We start from the raw sequence: 20,897 nt of genomic DNA, 5'->3' as shown, positions 1-20,897 counted from the left end.
AGTGTTTCATCAAGCTAATCCTACCGTTATCTTCCATTTTTTTATTTTTCATTTTCTATTATTTTTCCTTTATATAATGGCCTATAATTGCTAGGGGGTTATGAATTAGTTATACACAGAATTCCTATTTTCTCTTTATTCTTTCATTCTCTGATTAATCTCTTCTTCTTCTTCTTCTTCTTCCTTCTTCTTACTCTTTGGAATTTCTCTCTTCCTTCCTTTCTTTCTTTGCCATTTTTGGCTTCTTGATTTCTATTCGTAACAAAGGTATCAATGGCTGGTGATGAGTCGAATTGAACCCTCCTGGTCTCAATCCATCATATGTTTTATCTTATTACTGTGGAAGCACTCCACCAAGTTTTGTCACCTCATGGATTTGTGGAGAAGATCGTCACATTTCAAAAGCAGGTTGGCTTTCAAGCCCTGATCTAGTTTGAAGGATGCCTGAATTCTATCTTAGCTAGAATTTCTCTGCAGAGCCATAATATTTATGATGACTGTTGTCAACTTGATATACAATTTTATGGTGTTGGTGCATCAACCGAGGGGTCATATGTGTGCCAGAATGTGATTGGTATGTCTTTGGCAGTACCTCAAATGCCATTTTCCAAATTTGAAAATGGTGACTGGGATGGTAGTGTGGTGGAGGTAAAAAGGTATAATAACCATAACTCTCCTCCGTCCGATTTGACACCGACGATACCGATTGACACAAATAAGTACCGTGCTATCCTTAAGAACAAGCTCCATCAAGCTTGCGCTGTTGTTACTATAACAACTCATTTTTCAGTGGTGTCAAAAATGGTGGTTTCAGGGCCACAAACCTGATGAGTGAATCTGTAAATATTATTATTTAATATTTACGAGTCAAATATTGTATTATAAAAAATTTTGACTTGATAATTTATGTTATTGGAATGAATAGTTAAGTTCAAGTAGTTTGTCCTTAAAGTTAAGTGGTTTTAGAAAATGAGGTTTTGAAACCTCATTTTTATAAACCAAGCTCGTAAATATTATTATTAAATATTTACAAAGCTATTATAAGGGTAAATTGAAGTTTGGTTCAAAAATTTTAATGTTTACATAGTTAATTAATTGAAAAGGATTAAATCGTAAAAGCTACAAAAGTTAAATTCTATTAGTTAAAGAGGTCAAACAGCTATGGAATATAAAATTAATGGACTTGATTTGTAATTATATCATATAGAAAACTAACGGACAGCCATGGACTTTAAATTGTTAATAGTTAATTAAGTTATTAAGGGTAATATGGTAATTAGGTAACATAAAATAAAATAAACAAAAGATGAAAAAAAAAATCATCTTTCTTGTTTCTTTCACCCAAAAAACCGAACACCATTGCTAAAGGAGGGGGAAGCTTTGGTCAAGACATATTTTTAATGCATGGTATGATTTTTGAGCCTATTTTTAGTAATTTTATGTTTTTGAGATCGTTGCAACTAGGTCCAGTTAATCTGTACCTTCTTTTTTGAAACTGTTACAGATTTTGGATTTTACCATTAATGAATCTTAGTTATTCTTGATGTTAAATGATGAATTTGTAGTCTTGGTTGTGGATTGAGATTATTTTGTAAAGTGATTTTGTTAGTTTTAGATAAATGATTAATTTGATAAAATACTAAAATTTACATGGAATTTTTGTGAATTGTGAATAATTATGGATTGTACTAGTATAGGAATAAATTAGGCTAGCATGGAAAATTGTGGAATTTTGAAAATTTGGAAATTTAGAGTTTAGGGACTAATTTGTGATAAATGTAAAATTTTAGGAAAATTTATAAATAATAAAAACTTAAGGTTCATATGCATAAAACTGAGTTGGAATATTTATTTGAATTTGATAAGATTGAATTTAATTATTATAGATCAAGATTTGATTCGTATGGAAGATAACCGAGGATAAGGAAAAATTACGGATTAGCCCCTATGAGTCAACTGTTGGTATATATTAGGTAAGTTCGAAAGTTAATTTAGTAGCTATTTGATTTATATTTTGTAATTTAATGCTTATCTATTTATGATTGATTCATCAAATTACTTGATTTGAGAAAAGGGAAAGACCTTGGTTGAAAGATATCATGGCATTATATTTAAAAAGGAAAGGCCATGGTTGAAAGATACAATGACATCATTTTAAGATTGTGTAAGACCTTGATTGAAAGATAACTTGGCATCCCCGAAAAAATGGGAAGGTTGAAAATGATTACAATGGAATGATTATTATATCACTGTTCTACGGTTAGGTATGTGAATAAGAACTTATGAGTATTATATTTATAGATTGAAGTTTATTATGTGAATAAAAGGTTGAATTGAGTTTTAAATACGTGCCTTTGTAATGTTTCATACCATAATAAGTTATTTATTTCATTTGGTTCAACAAGTATATTCAGCTTTAAAAGATCTATGATTTTCAGAAATAATGTGAGTTATATTTATGTGTATTTGAAAAGAAAAGAATGTTCTTTGAATATATGTGCTGGATGCAATAAGAAATTGAAATACTTTTGTTACTATATGCCAGGATTTGGTTGGATTTACATGTGAATTAATACATTTACTAACCTTGTGAGATGGTATAGGAAATAGAAATTTTGCTTATGACCTAATGAAATTATGCATGGTTAATTGTTATAATGTGTTCAATAAGTTTAAATTTTCTTTATATGAGCTTACTAAGCATTAGTTGCTTATATGGTATTAGTTGCTTATATGGTTGTTTTTCCTTGTTTGTAGATCATCAGATAGCTCGATCAGTTGGAATCGCGTCGAAGCTCTATCACACTATCTGTGACCATTTTGGTAGTTTTCAATTATTTTGACTAATGATTATAAATGGCATGTATAAGGCTCAAATGTAATCTTGGTTCCTTTGATGTTTTGAGTTTGTGATAAGTTTATTATGATCAAGTGTTTAGTTGGTGTTGTGTTGTAAATGATGATGTAAATAGGTGAAGTTGCTCTTGTGCATGTTCTATCTTTCATTAGGTAAGTCATGGTTGAACGGTATTCTTTTAAAATGGTTGTTGGTATGTTTGATCTAAGTTTATTGAATGAACTTGTAATGTTGAATGGAATTATGCTTGATTTGTGATTGTGGTACCTTTTTTTGGTACATTGGTTAGTCTTATAGGTTGATGGAAATGGTATGTTTTAAGTATGTTTAAAATGTGTTTTGGTCATATGAATGTTTGTAGAAATGGTGTGTCTTGGTGTGAAAGAATTGGGTTTGAAATGACTTGTTTTAAGGGCAATTTTTGAAGAATACAGCTTAGGATACGCGCTATTATACGGCCATGTGCCACACACGGCCATCCCACATGATCGCTTGTCATTATTATTTTAGGTGCAAGTTTTACACGGCCTGCAACACGGCCATGTGACCCAACATCGATGGCACACATGATTTGGCACATGGCCTGCAACACGATCGTGTGACCCTATTTTAAATACCCACACAGGTGGACACACGGGCCTAGACACGACCGTGTGTCCATACTTCGGAATGTCCACATGGCCTAGGCTATGTCACATGGTCGTGTTTCCAAAATTTTCTGTTTTGTTTCAAATTGATCATGGAATGTTCCTAAACTGAATTTAGGGTCACGAAGACTCAATTTAAGACCCGTGAGAGTTGTGTTACATTAAATAAGATGTGATTTTGTATTTTTTTAATTACTTTTCTTAATTTTTTATATGAAGTTAAATGTTCTGATTTCTTTAGTAATGCCTTGTAACCCTACTCCAACAACAGAGATGGGTTAAAGGTATTAAATTTGCTCTCTCTCATGTGTCGGCTGTGAAGGTAGAAGGTTCATTTGTACAAGTTGAAAATTCAAGCACTTCAATCGGATCCAATGTTTAAGGTTTCTTAGCTATTGGAATAGGGTGAACCTGATGTTGATATTTTGGTTGTTTCAACTATACAAAAAATGTCAAGGACTCGAGTGAGGCAAGCCATAACTGGGACAAATGATTGGTGTGCAGTGATAGGTAAGGTTCCTCCAAATGAATATTCCTTCAGTAGAGTGCTAGCAACAAACGATCCAATATATGATTTTGATGGGATTTCAGGTGATTATGTTGTTGAGAATTTAATGGCTTCTACTCTATATTCTCTTAATTAGATTTCGGTTAGATTTGATAACCCTAGCAAAACCCCTGCTTTGGATTACTTAGGCAGTGAGTTATTCAAGAGTTCTTCAATTGTCTGTGCTTGTTGCAACCCACACATGCCTAAAGAAAGTGTGGCTTGTTAGAAAATGGGGCACTATTCTTGTTTGATTTAACTTTTTGTGTTAATTGTTAGAAACTCAATGGCTATGTTAAAGGGAGTAAACTTAGAGTTTTATGGGATGATTCGAGTGGTGCAGAGAATTATAAATAGTAAGGTATTGAGTTCAATTAGCATCCTAGGATTTTAATTGTTGCTCGATCAGATGTTACTTTGTTACTTGATTTTAAGCATGACGAGTGTAATGTAATTTATTTAGCTAAGCTTGAGATGTTGAGCTCATATGTTGTAGTTGATAAGGATCAGTTCCTAGCATTTTCTAGAGTAGAAGCTGATGGGTTTCAGTTTGTTTTGGCTTCCAAAAGTTTATTGCTCATTTGCAATGTGTGCAAGTCAAGGGTGCTATTGTTGTGTTGGGCTCATGATCTATATAATCCATGCTTCATTAATGTGATTAGGTTATTAGAATTAAAGTCACAATTTAGGGATGATATATATCAGTGAGCAACTGAATCAAGTTTTTTGCATAATATTGGGATCATTTTGGAATTGTGAGTTTAGGTTGTTTTGTTATGGCCATTCTTCAGCTAATGAAGGATTTGTTGCTACGAAAATTTCAAAGTTTTGCAAACCTTTTTTTAGTAGGAGTCTCTCGAATTTGGTGTATGAGTCAGATGAATTTGGTGGGTTAATTTTGATTAGGCTAATGTCTTTAGGGAAGATTGAAGCATAACAATATTGTGCCTTATGGGATTTGGTGCAGAATTTTGATATAGCTCATAGAAAAGCATTATTCAATTTTGAGGATAGCTTACCATATTCCTTGACTGACGACAAATATTGATTTCCTAAAAGGTTTAAGTATTTGAACCTTGACTATCTTCATGGTTATTTGAATGACAATCTTGTGGAAGGCTTACGTTACGAGGTGCAAAAGTCCCATAAGCATTTGCAGCAAAAGGAATCTTTTAACCTAGACTTTCATGAAATTTTATGTGAGAAGTTGATGGTCTATGGATTTGGTCGATTTAGGTTGTAAAACCCTTAACCTGTATCCATTGCCGGAACAGGGTTATAGAGCATTTCCGAAGTTTACAAATGAAATAAATAGACATTTCATATCATATAACATTTATATCAGAAACCAATCGAAATCAAACATATTGCCCCTTATACGAGCCCCCGAAGCCCAAAATATGCATTAAAAATAAGTCGGGACTAAATCGGGTACTTAAAGAATTTTTCAGAAAACATTAAAATTTTTCAAAGCTGCAAAGGTCACACATTCGTTTAATTCACACGGCCAAGAGACATGCCCGTGACTTAGGCCGTGTGGACATTCGAAATAGGGAAACACGCCGGTGTCCCATCCCGTGTTCGTACCCATGTAACTCTCTAACTTGGGTCACATGACCAAGCCAGACACCTGTGTGCTAGGTCATGTGAGCATACTGACTTGTACAATTTAAAAGATACAGGGGACACACGACCGTGCCACCTGGTCGTGTGTCACACACGGCTGAGACACACGCCCGTGTGGACAAAAATAGGCCATTTTCCTAGCCACATTTCTCACCCAATTTGGTACCAACCTAAACACAACAATTTGCACATCAACAAGCCATAACAAGGCATTCAAAACAAGCCAAAATGTAGTCTCAAACATGAAATATCACCACATACAACCAATATTCCCTTAGGCACCTCAATTGACAACTTAAAGAGATGTCAACAAGTATCTAAATTTATCTAAATGACCAAATTCATGTATGCATATTCAAACCACATTTTACTTTCTTTCATTCTACAATATCAAACACATAAAAAATACGATAATGTCACTTATATACACATCAAAATATACCAAACACAAGCCATTCAAATAGCTAGTCTCAACAAAACCTTTATATACCAACATTGGCCAAAGTAACTTATACATGCCATTATAACCGAAATTAATTTACTAAAAGTACCAAAAGGACCGATGGATAGTATGAAATAGCTCCAACCAGCTTCCAACCTATACAAGCTTCTGAATTACTATAAAACATGGAAAATAACATAGAGTAAGCATTTAAGCTTAGTAAGTTTGTATAACACAGAATTTAACTTATCGTATATCCATAAAATAGGTAAGTAAACAAAGCATATCTCAATCAATTTGGCCAAAAGCCTAAACACATGATCACCAACATATTAGCCATGAAAATCACATATAAAATCCAACACACATGGTTGAATTCATCAAATAATCATGTTTCATGTATTTCATGTAAATACCAGTAATAGTTCATATCGGACTCATATAATCTCGTAACAGAACTGTGCCTGTTGAACCATTCAGAATATCATTGGATACATGGGTAGTACACATAAAGTGTACTTTACTGCAATCCGTCAATTCATGTACTTGTATGCTCATATGAGCTGTAAATGGGAAGCTCATGTGAGCTATATAATGGAAAGCTCATGCGAGCTGTGGTGTGTCTGCAACACATGCAAGACCCAAACCAAATCAGTAACCCTAATGACATGTCATTTGTATCATACAAATTTCTAAGGTTCAAACGGGACTCGGTAATCATCGGATATGCGACCGGAATTTATACATGGCAATTATACAAATCACATACATATGATTTAATTAAAACATACAAAAACTCAATTTAATTACATGAACTTACCTCGACAGGTATACGTAGATACGAAGGCGACTAATAATATATTTTCTCTTTGTCTCGATCTAACTCTGTACAAGGTCTGACAGGATCTATACGAATGAATTTAACTCATTTCAATATAATTCTCATTCATTTTAATCTAACATGGAATTTTGGAAAAATTATCATTTTGTCCTACACTTTTAATTCCTTTGTAATTTAGTCCCTAGGCTCGAAAAATGAAATTCATACAATTTAATCCTTACTCAAGCCTAGTCAATTTTATACATATTAATAGCAGCCCATATATTTCACAAAATTCACAAATTTTACCATAAATTTATCATCTTTTTCAATTTAATTTCTAATTGATAATTCCATTAAAATTCTCTTTACAAAAGTTGTTTATCTAACAACAACCATTCATTTTCTATTAGTAACTTCAAAATTCAAGCATATTAATCAATGGAAAAACCCTAATACTTTAATAGTTTTGCAAATTAATCCCCAAGCTATCTAGATTAAGCTACTATGATATCGGAAACATAGAAATAATCAAAAACGGGACAAGAATACATACCTAATTGAGCAAAATAAGCTTTTCCAAATTCAAGCTTCCATGGCTAGTTTTTTTTTTTTTTTTGGTGAATGATGATGAGGATAGATTATTTTATTTTATTTATTATAACTTTAATTACTAATTTCTAAAATTACCCTTAATAATTTATTCAATTTCCAATGATGACTACTCATGCTTAACCACTAAGCACTTTAATGGCCTATTTACTATATAAGGACCTCCAATTTAAAATTCTATATCTATTTAATACCTTTAGCTATTAGAACACAACTTTTGCACTTTATGCAATTTAGTCCTTTTTTTCAAATTAGGCATGTAAACGATAAAATTTCTTAACAAAATTTTTATACCATATTTCCATCATACTGTGGACCATAAAATAATATTAAACTAAACTTTTTGACTTCAAATTTGTGGTCTCAAAACCACTATTCCGATTTCACTGAAAATAGGTTATTACATAGGTCCTCTCTTGCACTTTCTTTTTTCTTCAATGACATTAGCTTGTCAACAAGTATATGTGAATAAGTCCTCTCTTGCACTTTCTTTTGTCTTCAATAACATTAGCTTGTCAACAAGCATATGTTAATAGGTCATCTCTTACACTTTCTTTTGTCTTCAAGAACATTAGCTTGTCAACGAGAATATGCGAAGTTACTTCAAGGCAAATGTGGGCAACCTTTTCTTCGAAATTTTTATTACTAGATTTCTCTAGCTATCTTAAGCTACTTGATGTGCCATTCGATGACATGACCATGCCTCTGGAATTTTCAATTGTTCCAGGCTTTCCTCAGTTGCCTCCATTCCTACTAGGGAAGTTTTCACGCTGCAACAGGTCGCATAAAACGTAGCATGATGATTCACTTGTGGGTCATATTTTTCCTCTCACCATTCTACTTACACTTCACGAGTTTCGTAATGGCTGTCCTGATTTAGAGAAAATGTGTGGATTTTCATTAAACATGGAGTTTGACCTTAGGTTCAATGAAGTCATGCGGGTTATTGCGGAAATGGTTGTATTAGATTCTAACTTTCTTAACAATGATGAAATTGTCTCTCTTGATGATGATAGGGATAAGATGTGGGTTAACTTTCAAAGGCCAAAACAATTCCTTTTATACCATCCAGTTGTAGGTAAGTCACATGGAAACCATATTTATAACGATGTGAAATTTACTATCATGAGTACCAAAGTGCATAAGGTTACTGATCCTAATGACACAATGGATAGTGTTGGGCTAGAACTTTTTGATGATCTATGTCCCATTAAATTGAAGTTTGATGTTCCTATCATGAACTTTATGCTGATGGATGCCCTATGCTTGATTGAAGAATGGGTATTTATCGTTATCCTATTAAAACTTCAAGCACTTTTCTTTACTTTGATCCTTGACGACAAGGATCTTTTTTAGGTGGAGGTAATTTTTACTCAAAATGAAGACTAGGCAACCAACAAGCAAAACAACGCATTTGGTTTTAGTGAAATGATGCGCAAATGACTTAATGAAATAGAGTATTTCATCCAGCTAATTTGTACCATTATTTTCCAATTTTTATTTTTTAATGTTATTTTTCCTTTATATAATGACCTGTAATTGTTAATAGGGTTATACACAGAATTCCTCTTTCGTCTCTATCTCTTTCCTTCTCTAATTACTCTCTTTGGAATTTCTCTCTTCCTTCCTTTCCTTCTCTACCATTTTTAGCTTATCGATTTCTGTTCATAACAAAGAATATCTTGCTAAGATCAAGTTGATTTGTGACTCCTCAAATGGTTCAGGTAGTTTAATTTCTGAACAGGAACAAGTCAATATCATACTTGCAGGACTATCAATTGAATTTGAGTTAATTTTAGCTATTATCTCATTGCAAAGGGAGAGCTTACCTTTAGACCTGGTTACTTAAATGTTGATGGATTTTGAATCAAGGTAGAAAGAGTTTATCATGAATGGGTAAATACATGCAAATCTGGTTCAGCTAAAGACTAATACTTAAAGTCAACATTCTAAACCTTTTGCTTCAGTTAATTCTCAACAAATTCAAGCTTATAATGGTCAACAAATTTATAATCGTTACAGCACAAAGCTGGTTATGGTTTTACAAGTCGTGCATATGATTGTTTTGGTTATAATAATAAGCCACAACTTGTTCAAAAGTGTCTATTTCGAACAAAGTGTCTATTTTGAGTTTCACCCATTCCATTGCTTTGCAAAGGATATTGGTTTGTATTTCAAAGTAACATATAATAAATAATGAAATGTATGGTTTGAAACTAATAATAATTAGAAATTTTATCACACGCGTATGTGTGCAGAAACCATGTATTTAGAATGCATAGGTGTGTTTATAAATAACTTACAATACATAACGAAATGTAATATTTGAAACTAAACAACACATATGCAATATGTATGAAATTAAAATAAAAATAATTTAAATTGTGAGTAAAAAGAAATTTAAATAGGTAAATACATCATATTAAGAATATTAAATGCACTCCAATTGTTTATCATAGCATTGTCATTTTTCTTAATTTGATATCGAGTTGACTTATGACACTAATTGATCAATCGACAACATTATCAATAAGATTATGGCATACTCATGATGTGGGTGAAAATAATTATATAATATATTTATTAAAAATTCACATAAAAACTATATGTAACTTTAGTTGAAATGGCAAAGTTGGGAGAGTGTTTATTGTTTGGGGTTCATATCCCATCATAAGTATGAATATTGTCTAGATTTTATATAAAAGATAAAAATGCCCTTAAATTGATATTTATTGCTTTGTTAAACTGAGGACATCTTGGAAATTTAATTACTAAATTAGGACCCAGTTGATATTCGAGCGATTGAACCAAATTTTTTATTTTTTGAAGTTTTAATATTGTTAATTGGACAGGAAAACCGATGACCTGATCTGTTCGACCACCAGTCCAGTTTAAAAAATATTGAATAACACATGAAATATGTACAATCTTAAAAAAAATAGATTAAATTGTCAGTAAAATGAAATTTACATAATGAACACATTAGATTAAGAATACTAAATGAATACAATTATCTATCAATTGGGTGTGAGGTTTCATGCACTCCTGGCGAAGCTAGTCTACATAGGTTCGTGGGCTCAATGGAATAACTTGATGATAAACTTAGTGTTAGAAAAAAAATTTGCTTAAAATAGTTTTCTGCCACAGCGAAAAATTAAAATTTTAAAAATCGAGTTGGTTGTGATATTTATAGCAATAAACTATTCTCGAAAAGTACACATGCTTGGTGCGAGATGGATCCTAGACGTTCCCAGCTTTCAACCAAATGACCTTCTCTGCTATTCTGATACCACGAATAGCTTTAAGTGTGTGTTCAAAAAATAATGATTCAAACACAGAATCAAAAACGAATTATTAATTTCAATAGGAAAGTAATTTTCTCTCAATAGAAACCAGTAGAATTGTTATTCCCAAAAAATAGAATTTATACTTAGAAAATAAATTATCACTATTTTTTAGCAGAATAACAATATCTCAAAGTTGTGTGTTTATAGCTCTACTAGTGTCATCTATTTATAAGGTGAGATAGTGGTTCGCAATAGAATGTGCAAGTATACACAGTTGTTATCAAGCAATAAGTGAGTAAAAAGAGTATCATCTCCACAAGGACTGTATCTATTAATCAAAAATTGTAAAATTAATATTTTACAAGTTGGTTATGAAAATAAAATATTTGAAGGTGATGGATGTCCTAATTAAATTAACAACTAGTATGTAAATGAGATAAAATAAAATGCAATGAAATGTTTAGCAACAATTCACAAGATTTAACAACAATAACATGAATAAGCTAGAACAATTACAACTCTTGATTTAATTTATTCATTATCATGTTTAACAAACGTTCCAAAAAAATTTCATGGCAACTCGATTATTTATGAACTTGGAATCTAAAATCATAAGCTCTTTCGAGATCTTATATTTGTCACTTAGAAAAACTAGCAGATTTCTATGTCATAATTTAACTAAGGATTCCTTAGAGTTTATGTGAAGTAATAGGGACAAGTCTGTTTGAAACAATTTAATCACATAAATCTAAAGTAATGCAAAGTAATACTATTCTTTCGAAATTATTATAAACCTTTAATTTATTCTTGTTCGGATATAAATTAAGCATGCATCTTCCAAATATTGTGTCCATTAATCACCATCTGGTTTAGATTAAGCAGTTAATTCTAATGTAGTCAAACATATTTTAATGCATGAACAACATAAATGATTTTATTTGACAACATAAATAATTGAGGCAAAGAACATCATAAACATGATTTGAACAAATTGAATCATGAAATTGCAATCATCTAGATGAAACAATTTAAGTCATTATTATTAATGAAAAAACAATCAAATAATTTGCAAACATGTATATAAACTAAGAACAATTTAAAGAGAAAGGAAGAAGAAACTCTTAGATGAATTCTGTGATTTCCTAAAAACTATCCATGGTAGCTTCCTCCGATTTCCATTATTGCTCTAATGCAAATTACTCCTCAAGGTGGTCAACCAAGAGAGCCTTTCTCTCAAGAACTTATTACTAGGGGAATTCTCAAAGAAAGGATGGGAAAAATGAAGGGAAATGGAAGGCTTAGGCATGGCGGAGGAAGGAGAATGAGGAGAAAGAAGTGAATGTGTTGAATGAATGAATGATGAGTGATGGTATTTATACATGAGGGAAGACTTGAGAGTTTGCTAAAAATAGCATGAACATCCCTTGAAAGTCTCTCATGCATGGTCGACCATAAATTGTGGAAAGAGCTTGATTCTTGCTTGATTTTAGCTTGATTCTTGTTTGATTAAAGGAAAAAGGTTAGACGAAAACCATGGGAATTTTTTGAGGCTATTTTGTGATTTTTTTTACACATGTAGGGACTTTTAGTTAATTTTTCCAAAGCTGATTGGGCTGCTCATTGTCGAATTTGGATTCTTTCCCCCTTAATGGGCGATTTGGGCTTCAATGTGAAAAGCAGACTTATTCCTTTCATCAACCCACTTCCAAGTTGGGTTAGAATTAATTCCTTGAGTCCAATACTCAAGCTTTGTCGTCCATGTTGATTAGTATTCAACTCATGTCCATATGTCGTCCATATTGGCTTCAAATATCCAACACATCAGTGTACCAAGTTGCAGCAAATTTAGCACAAAATTATGTATTTCCCAAAATGTAACAACATAAAGTAAAATTATGTAAAATTAGGATTTAATTACTTAAAATTACAATCTTACTTTAATTATGCTCAATTTCTCAATATGTACTAAAAATACATAATTTGCTATCAAAATGCTAGGAATTTTCATAAATTCTTAGTTAAAAGATGATTAAAAAGTCTATATAATTTAGAGTTATCAGATAGGAGAATCCTGGTTAAATTAGTATAACACAAATAACACTTATTTGATAGAAAAACTAGTCTCTTAGTTTAACTAGGAGAAGGGGGTGACATACCTTATTTAAATATACTAGGGTTGTTGCCTTTCATATGTATTATAAGTAGTTTTGAGTCTCTCCGTATTTGGTCCAATTATATGTATTTATTGAACTTTTAACTTAACACTTTATAATTTAATCCATCCCAATACTTGTTTTTCTATTTCCCAAAATAAATATTATTTATTAATTTAATTTAATTAGATAAATTAATTTTTCAATTAAATAATTTTCTCAACCCAATTCTAATTCCGTTAAAGTTATGACAATTTTATCGTAAAAGAATCTATAGGAAAATATATTTAATTTTCATATTCAATGAATTCACAATGAACAATTTATTTTGTTTTATTTTTAAACTTCAATTATTATATTAAATAATAATTCAAAAGCTTAAATTAATTCTCAATCATTTCCATGCTTAGTGAGAAACCACAATCATTTTCTAATGTAACCCATTTCTCTAACTTTATCATTTCCATCCATTTATGTTCATTTGATTCTACACACAATTTGTTTCTGGTTTCAACGAGTTAGCAGAGGGATCGATTGGACATATATAATTAGGGCTCAAATGATTTATAATTGAGTTCCAACTTTTCACCTATTAATTATAAATTCATTTAGTCACGAAGTCATTCCACTATAGTATCGTGATTGAGTTCTCCCTAATTATATATCATTACGAAAGCTACTCGATTAGTGCTCATCCAATAACCTTATCATAAGTGTGTTACCCTCATAGGATATCCTAAATCTCTTTGGGATAAATTCATTCTCTCAATATGATCCTATTTTATCTCATGGTAACCATTACATCTTCTTTTATGAAAAGTCAATTACTATCAAATAATAATTGAGTCATTTATCACAAAAAAAACCCCATGGCCACGTTTACTTTTAATCTATCATATAATGCCAATTAGAGGATGTCATTTACCCATTTCTTAGATTATGAATTCCACTATTATGAACGATACTACATGCTACAGAAGTTGTATACTCAACGCACCAACTTTCGGTTCCTTTTTTATTTGAATTCAAGCTTTTACTTACATCAAAGTATACGAGTCACATATACATAGCCTATTATCCACTTAGGATTAAAGTATGCCACACTCTGAATGTCACAAGTGAATAAATCCATAAACAGATTCAGGATCTATTCTTCTTGGGTCCTATCCAATGTCCTGTCAGTCCAATCAGTCACATCTATATCTCTATCTTCTGGGAATCACCTGCTCTGATGCCCAAGACAAAACATCTCCCCAATTGAAATTGATAGATGATGTATTAGTATTTTAATTGGTTTTATCACTTCAGGTTAGACTAAAGACATGTTTAGGTTCATCTACTAATACAAGTTGTCTTTCTGTATTACGATCCGACCACGTAATACCGCTCAATATTAGTAAACATTTGATAACTAGTAAGCCAATATTTTTATTTCTATTTTGCTTTGCATGCAAAATACCATTAAGAACAATATATAAAGGCTATTAACGTAATTCATGGATAATTTTACTAAACCAAACTATTCGAAAAATATAAGTATACAAAACGAATATAATACACTTAAGACACCAGATCCAACATTCTCCCACTTGTACTAGTGAAGTAAGTGAGTCATATTTCGCATTCTCATGATTTCTACATGTTTCTCAAAACTCCTAGCTATTAGACTCTTGGTAAATGGGTTTGCAAGGATGTCATCTAATACGATTTTGAATACATCCACTATTTCGTGTGTTACTTCCTCTCTTATGATGTGATACTTTTTATCAATGTGATTCGTCCTCTTATGGTTTCTGGTTTTTGGTTTCTTTGTTGTTAGCTATTGCTGCACTGTTATCACAATACAGTGTGATAGCTTTACCTATATCAAGAACGACTTTAAGATCTGTAAGGAACTTTCAAAGCCATATTGCTTCTTTTGTAGCTTCAAAAGCAGCCACATATTCAGTCTCCGTAGTGGAGTCAACAGTACAGCTCTACTTGACACTTCTCTATACTATGGACTCACCGCCTAGGACAAAGACACAGATCGATGTCAATTTCCTCGAATCTTGACACATTTGGAAGTTTGAATCGATATAGTCGGTAGAAGTAAGATCTCCTTAGGAATACACAAGCATATAATCCCTCGTTTCCGTAAACACTTGAGTATATGCTTAACTAATTCCTAGTGTCTTGGATCGGGATTTGCCTGGTATCGAATCACCAACCCTACTGCGAAACAGATATCTGGACGTATGCATAACACGACATACATAAGACTTCCTACTGAAAAAGCATAATGAACCTTTCTCATGTTTTCTCTTTCTTTCACCATCCTAGGACAATTCTTCAAAGAAACATGAAATCCTAATATAGAAGGTTGATTTCCCTTCTTAGAACCGGTCATTACATAATGTTCCAATATCTTATCTATATATGAAGCTTGTGATAATGTTATCATTTTATTCTTTCGATCCTTCAAGATTTGAATACCTATAAAAAAGTTAGCATTTCCCAATTCATTCATGTTAAAATGTTGAGTTAACCACATTTTAACTAATGACAATGTCCCTACATCATTTCCATGAGTAGAATATTATCGACATATAGAACGGGAAAAACCACATTTTCATCCCCAATATGTTTATAAACACAAGGTTCATCTACATTTTACTCAAATCTAAAAGTTTTGATTGCTTGATCAAACCTTTGATTCCATGAGCGGGATGCTTGCTTAAGTCAATATATAGACCTAAGCAGTTTGCAAAATTTATGCTCATTTCCTTTAACTATATATCCGGTAGGTTGCATCATATATATGTTTTCTTCAATGTAGTCATTCAAAAAACTGTCTTAACATTCATTTGCCATATCTCGTAATCGAGAGTCATTGCAATGGATAACAATATGTGAATTAACTTGAGCATGGAAACCAGAGAAAAAGTTTCTTCGTAATCAATACATTATTTCTGAGTATAATCTTTTGCTACAAGTCTGGCCTTGTAAGTTTTCAGTACATTTCCATCTACATTTCATTTCTTCTTGTAGATCCACTTACATACTATGAGTTTTATCCCTTCTGATAAGTCTACAAGTTCCCACACTAAGTTGGAATCCATAGAATTCATTTCAGCTTTCATATTTATTTCTCAAAGCTTGGAATTAGAACTTTACATGGCTTCATCAAATGTGAATGGGTTATCATCGTCCTATTCAACAGACTCAGTGTATTATAAGTGTGTTACCCTCATAGGATATCCTTAATCTCTTTGGGATAAACTCGTTCTTAAAATATGATCCTATTTTATCTCATGGAATCCATTGCATCTTCCTTCATAAAAGGTTAATTACTATCAAATAGTAATTAAGTCATTTTATCACAAAGACAAACAACCCGTGGTCACGTTTACTTTTCATCTATCATGTAATGTCAATGACAGGATATCATTTACTCATTTCTTGGATTATGAATTCCACTATTATGAATGATGCTACATACTGCAGAAGTCATATACTCAACGCACTAGCTTTCAGTTCCTTTTCTATTTGAACTCAGGCTTTTACTTACATCAAAGTATACAAGTCACACATACATAGTCCGTCATCCACTCAAGATTAAGGTATGCCACACTTTGAACGTCACAAGTGAATAAATCCATAAACAGATTCGTGATCTATGCTTCTTGGGTCCTATCTGATATACTGTCAGTCCAGTCAATCAAATCTATGTCTCTATCTTCTAGGAATCATCTACTCTTATGCTCAAGGCAAAACATCTCCCCAATTGGACTTGATAGATAACACATTAGTCTTTCAATCGGTTTGTTCACTTCCGATTAGACTAAGGACATGTTTAGGTTCATCTACTAATACAAATTGTCTTTCCATATTACAATTCGACCACGTAATACCGCTCAGTATTAGTTAAATATTAGATAACAAGTGAGCCAATATTTTCTTTTATTTTGCTTTGCATGCAAAAAAAAACATTAAGGATAATATACAAAGGGTATTAATTTAATTCATGGATAATTTTATTAAATCAATCTATTCAAAAAAAATACAAGTATAAAAAACAAATGTACTATACTTAGGACACCAGATCCAACACTTAGCCGACGGAGGTATATCTAATGAGCACATGTGTAAGGGTAAGTGGATGTGGTGTGACAATGTTTACTGTGAATTTGTTTAATTTTGCATTTAATTTGTTAAATATAGTTCAATGAATGAGATTTAATTTCGATGTTAGGGTTGGTTTGATAAAAGTTAATTGTTAATATTATTAGCTAACTATAAATTTTCAGCAAATCCACTCTAAAACTTAAATTAAATACTAAAAAGTTAACATTGTTACTTACAAATACCAAATTATAACTTTTGTCAAATACAGGTACCACATTAAGCCATATATATTACCATATGTTTCACACACATACATATATATTACCATATATATTTATATTTTACCATAAAATATAATTTATGTTACCATATATATTTATAATTTACCACATATATTTTACTAGATATATTTTTATCTTTAAAATATAAATAGAGATATGTTACCATATATACATGTATAGTTGTATGCTAGAGAATGAGCATGAATAAACGAAAGATTAGATAAAGTTTTTGAAGTAAATAATCAAAATGGCAACAGAAAAGATTCTTCGAATGAACCCAGCAGATCATGAAATCAGCTATGCCAATAATTCTGTTACCCAGGTTCCTTTCCGCCTTTCTTCCATCTCTTATTTCAATATTAATCATTTCTCCATTATATATTTTCCTTTTTCTCTCAACATATATCATACTAACAAGTTTATGTTAAATATGCTTTTCAGAAAGAAGTAATATTGAAAATAAGACCAATCATTGAAGAATCCATCATTGATATGTTCAAAAAAATTGTTCCAATTTACATAAAGCTGGCAGACTTGGGTTGCTCTTCAGGTCCTAACACCTTCATGACTACATCGCACATTATTGATACTATCCATGGCATATGTCAACAAGAACAATTGAAATTTCCCTAGTTTGAAGTGCTTCTAAATGATCTCCCAGAGAATGACTTTAACTCTGTGTATAAATCAGTCCCTGGTTTCTATGACAGGCTGAAGAAAAAGAAAGGAGGTATAGTGCAGAAAGGTGTTTTATAGGAGGAGTTGCAGGTTCTTTCTATCACAGACTCTTTCCAACCAAAAGCTTGCACTTTGTGCATTCTTCCTATGGGATTCATTGGCTCTCAAAGGTTAGTCATTGAAGCAAAAAACATAGATACCTGTTTTGGGTGTTATCACATATCTTAATTGTTGGAATAAATGTGATTAGGTCCCGTCGGACTGGAGGACAACAAGGGGAACATATACATGGCAAGGTCAAGTCCTCCCAGTGTTTTCAAAGCTTATGCAGACCAATTTCAGAAAGACTTCACAAATTTTCTAAGCATGCGCTCCAAAGAAATAATGCCCCAAGGGTGTATGGTGCTAACCTGTATTGATAGGAAAAATCCAAATCCCTCAAAAGAAGATTATGGTTGGGAGCTGATATCTAAATCCCTTCTTGACTTGGTTGCAGAGGTTATATATATATATATATATATATATATATTTCCTATATTTCCTTACAACTCTTTATATAATTGAAAATAACATAGATTTTGTAAAATATTTTATATTAATTGATTGTAGGGAGTAGTAAAAGAAGCAGATGTGGATTCATTCAACCTTCCTTACTACACGCCTTGCAGAGAAGAAATAGCTGAGACTGTTGAGAGAGAAGGATCGTTTGATATCAAGAGGCTCCAAGTTTTTGAAGCCAACGGCTCTCCTGTATTAAATAGAGAAGAGCAGCTCTATAACCAAGACTTGGATTTAAACGTTTATCTGGAAATGGGGAAGAAGACTGCAAATGGTGTGAGAGCTATTTCAGAGCCACATCCCTGCAGTCATTTTGGAGATGCTGTAATTGACAAGTTATTCACAAGGTTTGCAACTCATGTAGCTGATGGTCTTAGTAATTCAAAGTTCCATAAGCTGACTACCATTGTGGTTTCATTGACAAAGAAGTAGTTTATTAGGGAATTGATAAAAAAGAAATGACTATTGGAGGATTTATTTCAGTTTTATTTGGTCAGGAAAAGGGTGGAAAAGTGATTAGTTAATTTATAGAAAGTAACATGGAAAATATATTGTTATTTAGAATTGAAAAATCTGATTAAATCATAATTAAAATGAACTCAGAGAGACTAAAAGTGAAATTATACCATTAGGTGAAAAAGGACCTTATTGGAATTAAACAAAAATATTATGTCTTGAATCTCAGCGATAAAAGCTGAGCAACCTTTTCTCCCAACCCTTCCTCTCTTCCGCCCCTTCAGTTGTTGATTTGGGCTCTCTGTGAGCAGCTGCTCGACCTTAGGGCCGGTACCGTTCACATCTCCGACCGCTTTTGTCTGGGTTTTCCTTGTGTTTATTGCTGCCTACCTTTCTTTTGTGCCAGATTACCTTCGTTCGTACTGATTTTTTACTAAAACTGATGCATATCAGTATTGATATATTTTGATGTACTGTTTTGGATTTAATGCTATTTTTAAGAAAATATTTGATATATATAATATAAAATCAATTTCAAATATAAAATATTAATAAATAAAATTCACAAATATAATCTATTATTCAACGAATCCAACGCAAATAAAGAAATAAAATCATTGTATATATTAAAAGAATTTATTTCATACTAGGCGTAATTCTATAAATTCAAAATAAATAAGAAGAGAAAATTATGTATACAAACAATCACAAGATTATCTCATACTAACTTACTGAACATATAAAACTAAAGTTTTATCAGCCTACACAAATTCAATCACCACCATCATTCACATTGGCTTCAAATTTCCCACTTCTAACAATGAGTAACAATGTCCCATTTATATATACAACATTAATTTACTTGGGTTCGAATTTCCCACTTCTAAAATCACATGCAAGCGAAAAAATTTTAATTTATATGAATCTATTTGAATTTGGATTTTAGAAAAGCCATTGGTTAACATTATGACTCATTTTCAGAGTTTTAAGAGGGAAAATGATAATTCTACCTACTAATTCTATATTTGTTATTTCACATCTAATGGTGTTAAAATATTGTTAAATTCATCACTATTTCATAGTTGATACTTCACCATCCGCCTTACTTCACTATGGTTATAAAATCTTGAAAATCACTAATACCTCCATAAATATTGGATGCATCCATCCCTCTCCATTCCAATTTAAATTTGTTACATATCTTTAATATTTTCAATATTTTTAAGTCAAGTAAATATTTAAACGTAAAATATTGGGATTTTTATATTATGTTATTAAATATTTATCTTTTACTAGTTTATATATACAATAATAAAAGATAATTTCATATAATGAAGCGAGTTGGGATAGGATAATTAATAACCATAACTATTCCAAATCCATTTTGAAAAAATTCACCCCACCTCGTCTTGTATCTAATTTTTTTTTTAAAAAAAGTAGATCAATTTAGAATTTATTGAACAATTTAAATTTTACCATGACATTAGAAACCAAATTTAATAATGGAAATAAATTAAGACCACCCATTTGAATTGGTTTAACCTTTTAACCATTGTTGATATTTTTAAAATACCTAAATATTGAAAAAGAGAGGGTAAAACCCCTATCTTTTCTTCTCCATGGTCTGCTAATATAAGAGCAAACAAGAAAAATTTTGTCTTCACTTTTGATTTTCCTCCTCAAATCTCGATAAATTTCCATCACTTTTCTTTCATTTTCATGAAAACCGATTACACACAAGCCTCATTTAAGCCATCTCCATCGTCATCTTCATCACCCACAAGTTAGAGTTTGACTTGTGTTGAGAGAGAAAGAGTTTTAGTGAA

The 20,897-nt window shown here is 31.7% G+C and overlaps 1 pseudogene; it reads left to right on the top strand.

Annotated features, from left to right (window-relative positions):
• The first annotated feature begins 17,626 nt into the window (after positions 1-17,626).
• LOC108487662 (probable methyltransferase TCM_000331) lies at positions 17,627-19,116 on the top strand (annotated as a pseudogene).
• The last annotated feature ends 1,781 nt before the right edge of the window (positions 19,117-20,897 follow it).

The sequence above is a fragment of the Gossypium arboreum genome, chromosome 10 (genome assembly GCF_025698485.1).
Source record: "Gossypium arboreum isolate Shixiya-1 chromosome 10, ASM2569848v2, whole genome shotgun sequence".
Lineage (NCBI taxonomy): Eukaryota > Viridiplantae > Streptophyta > Magnoliopsida > Malvales > Malvaceae > Gossypium > Gossypium arboreum.
Note: the sequence above shows the minus strand (reverse complement) of the source record. Positions and strands in the feature narration are given on the sequence as shown.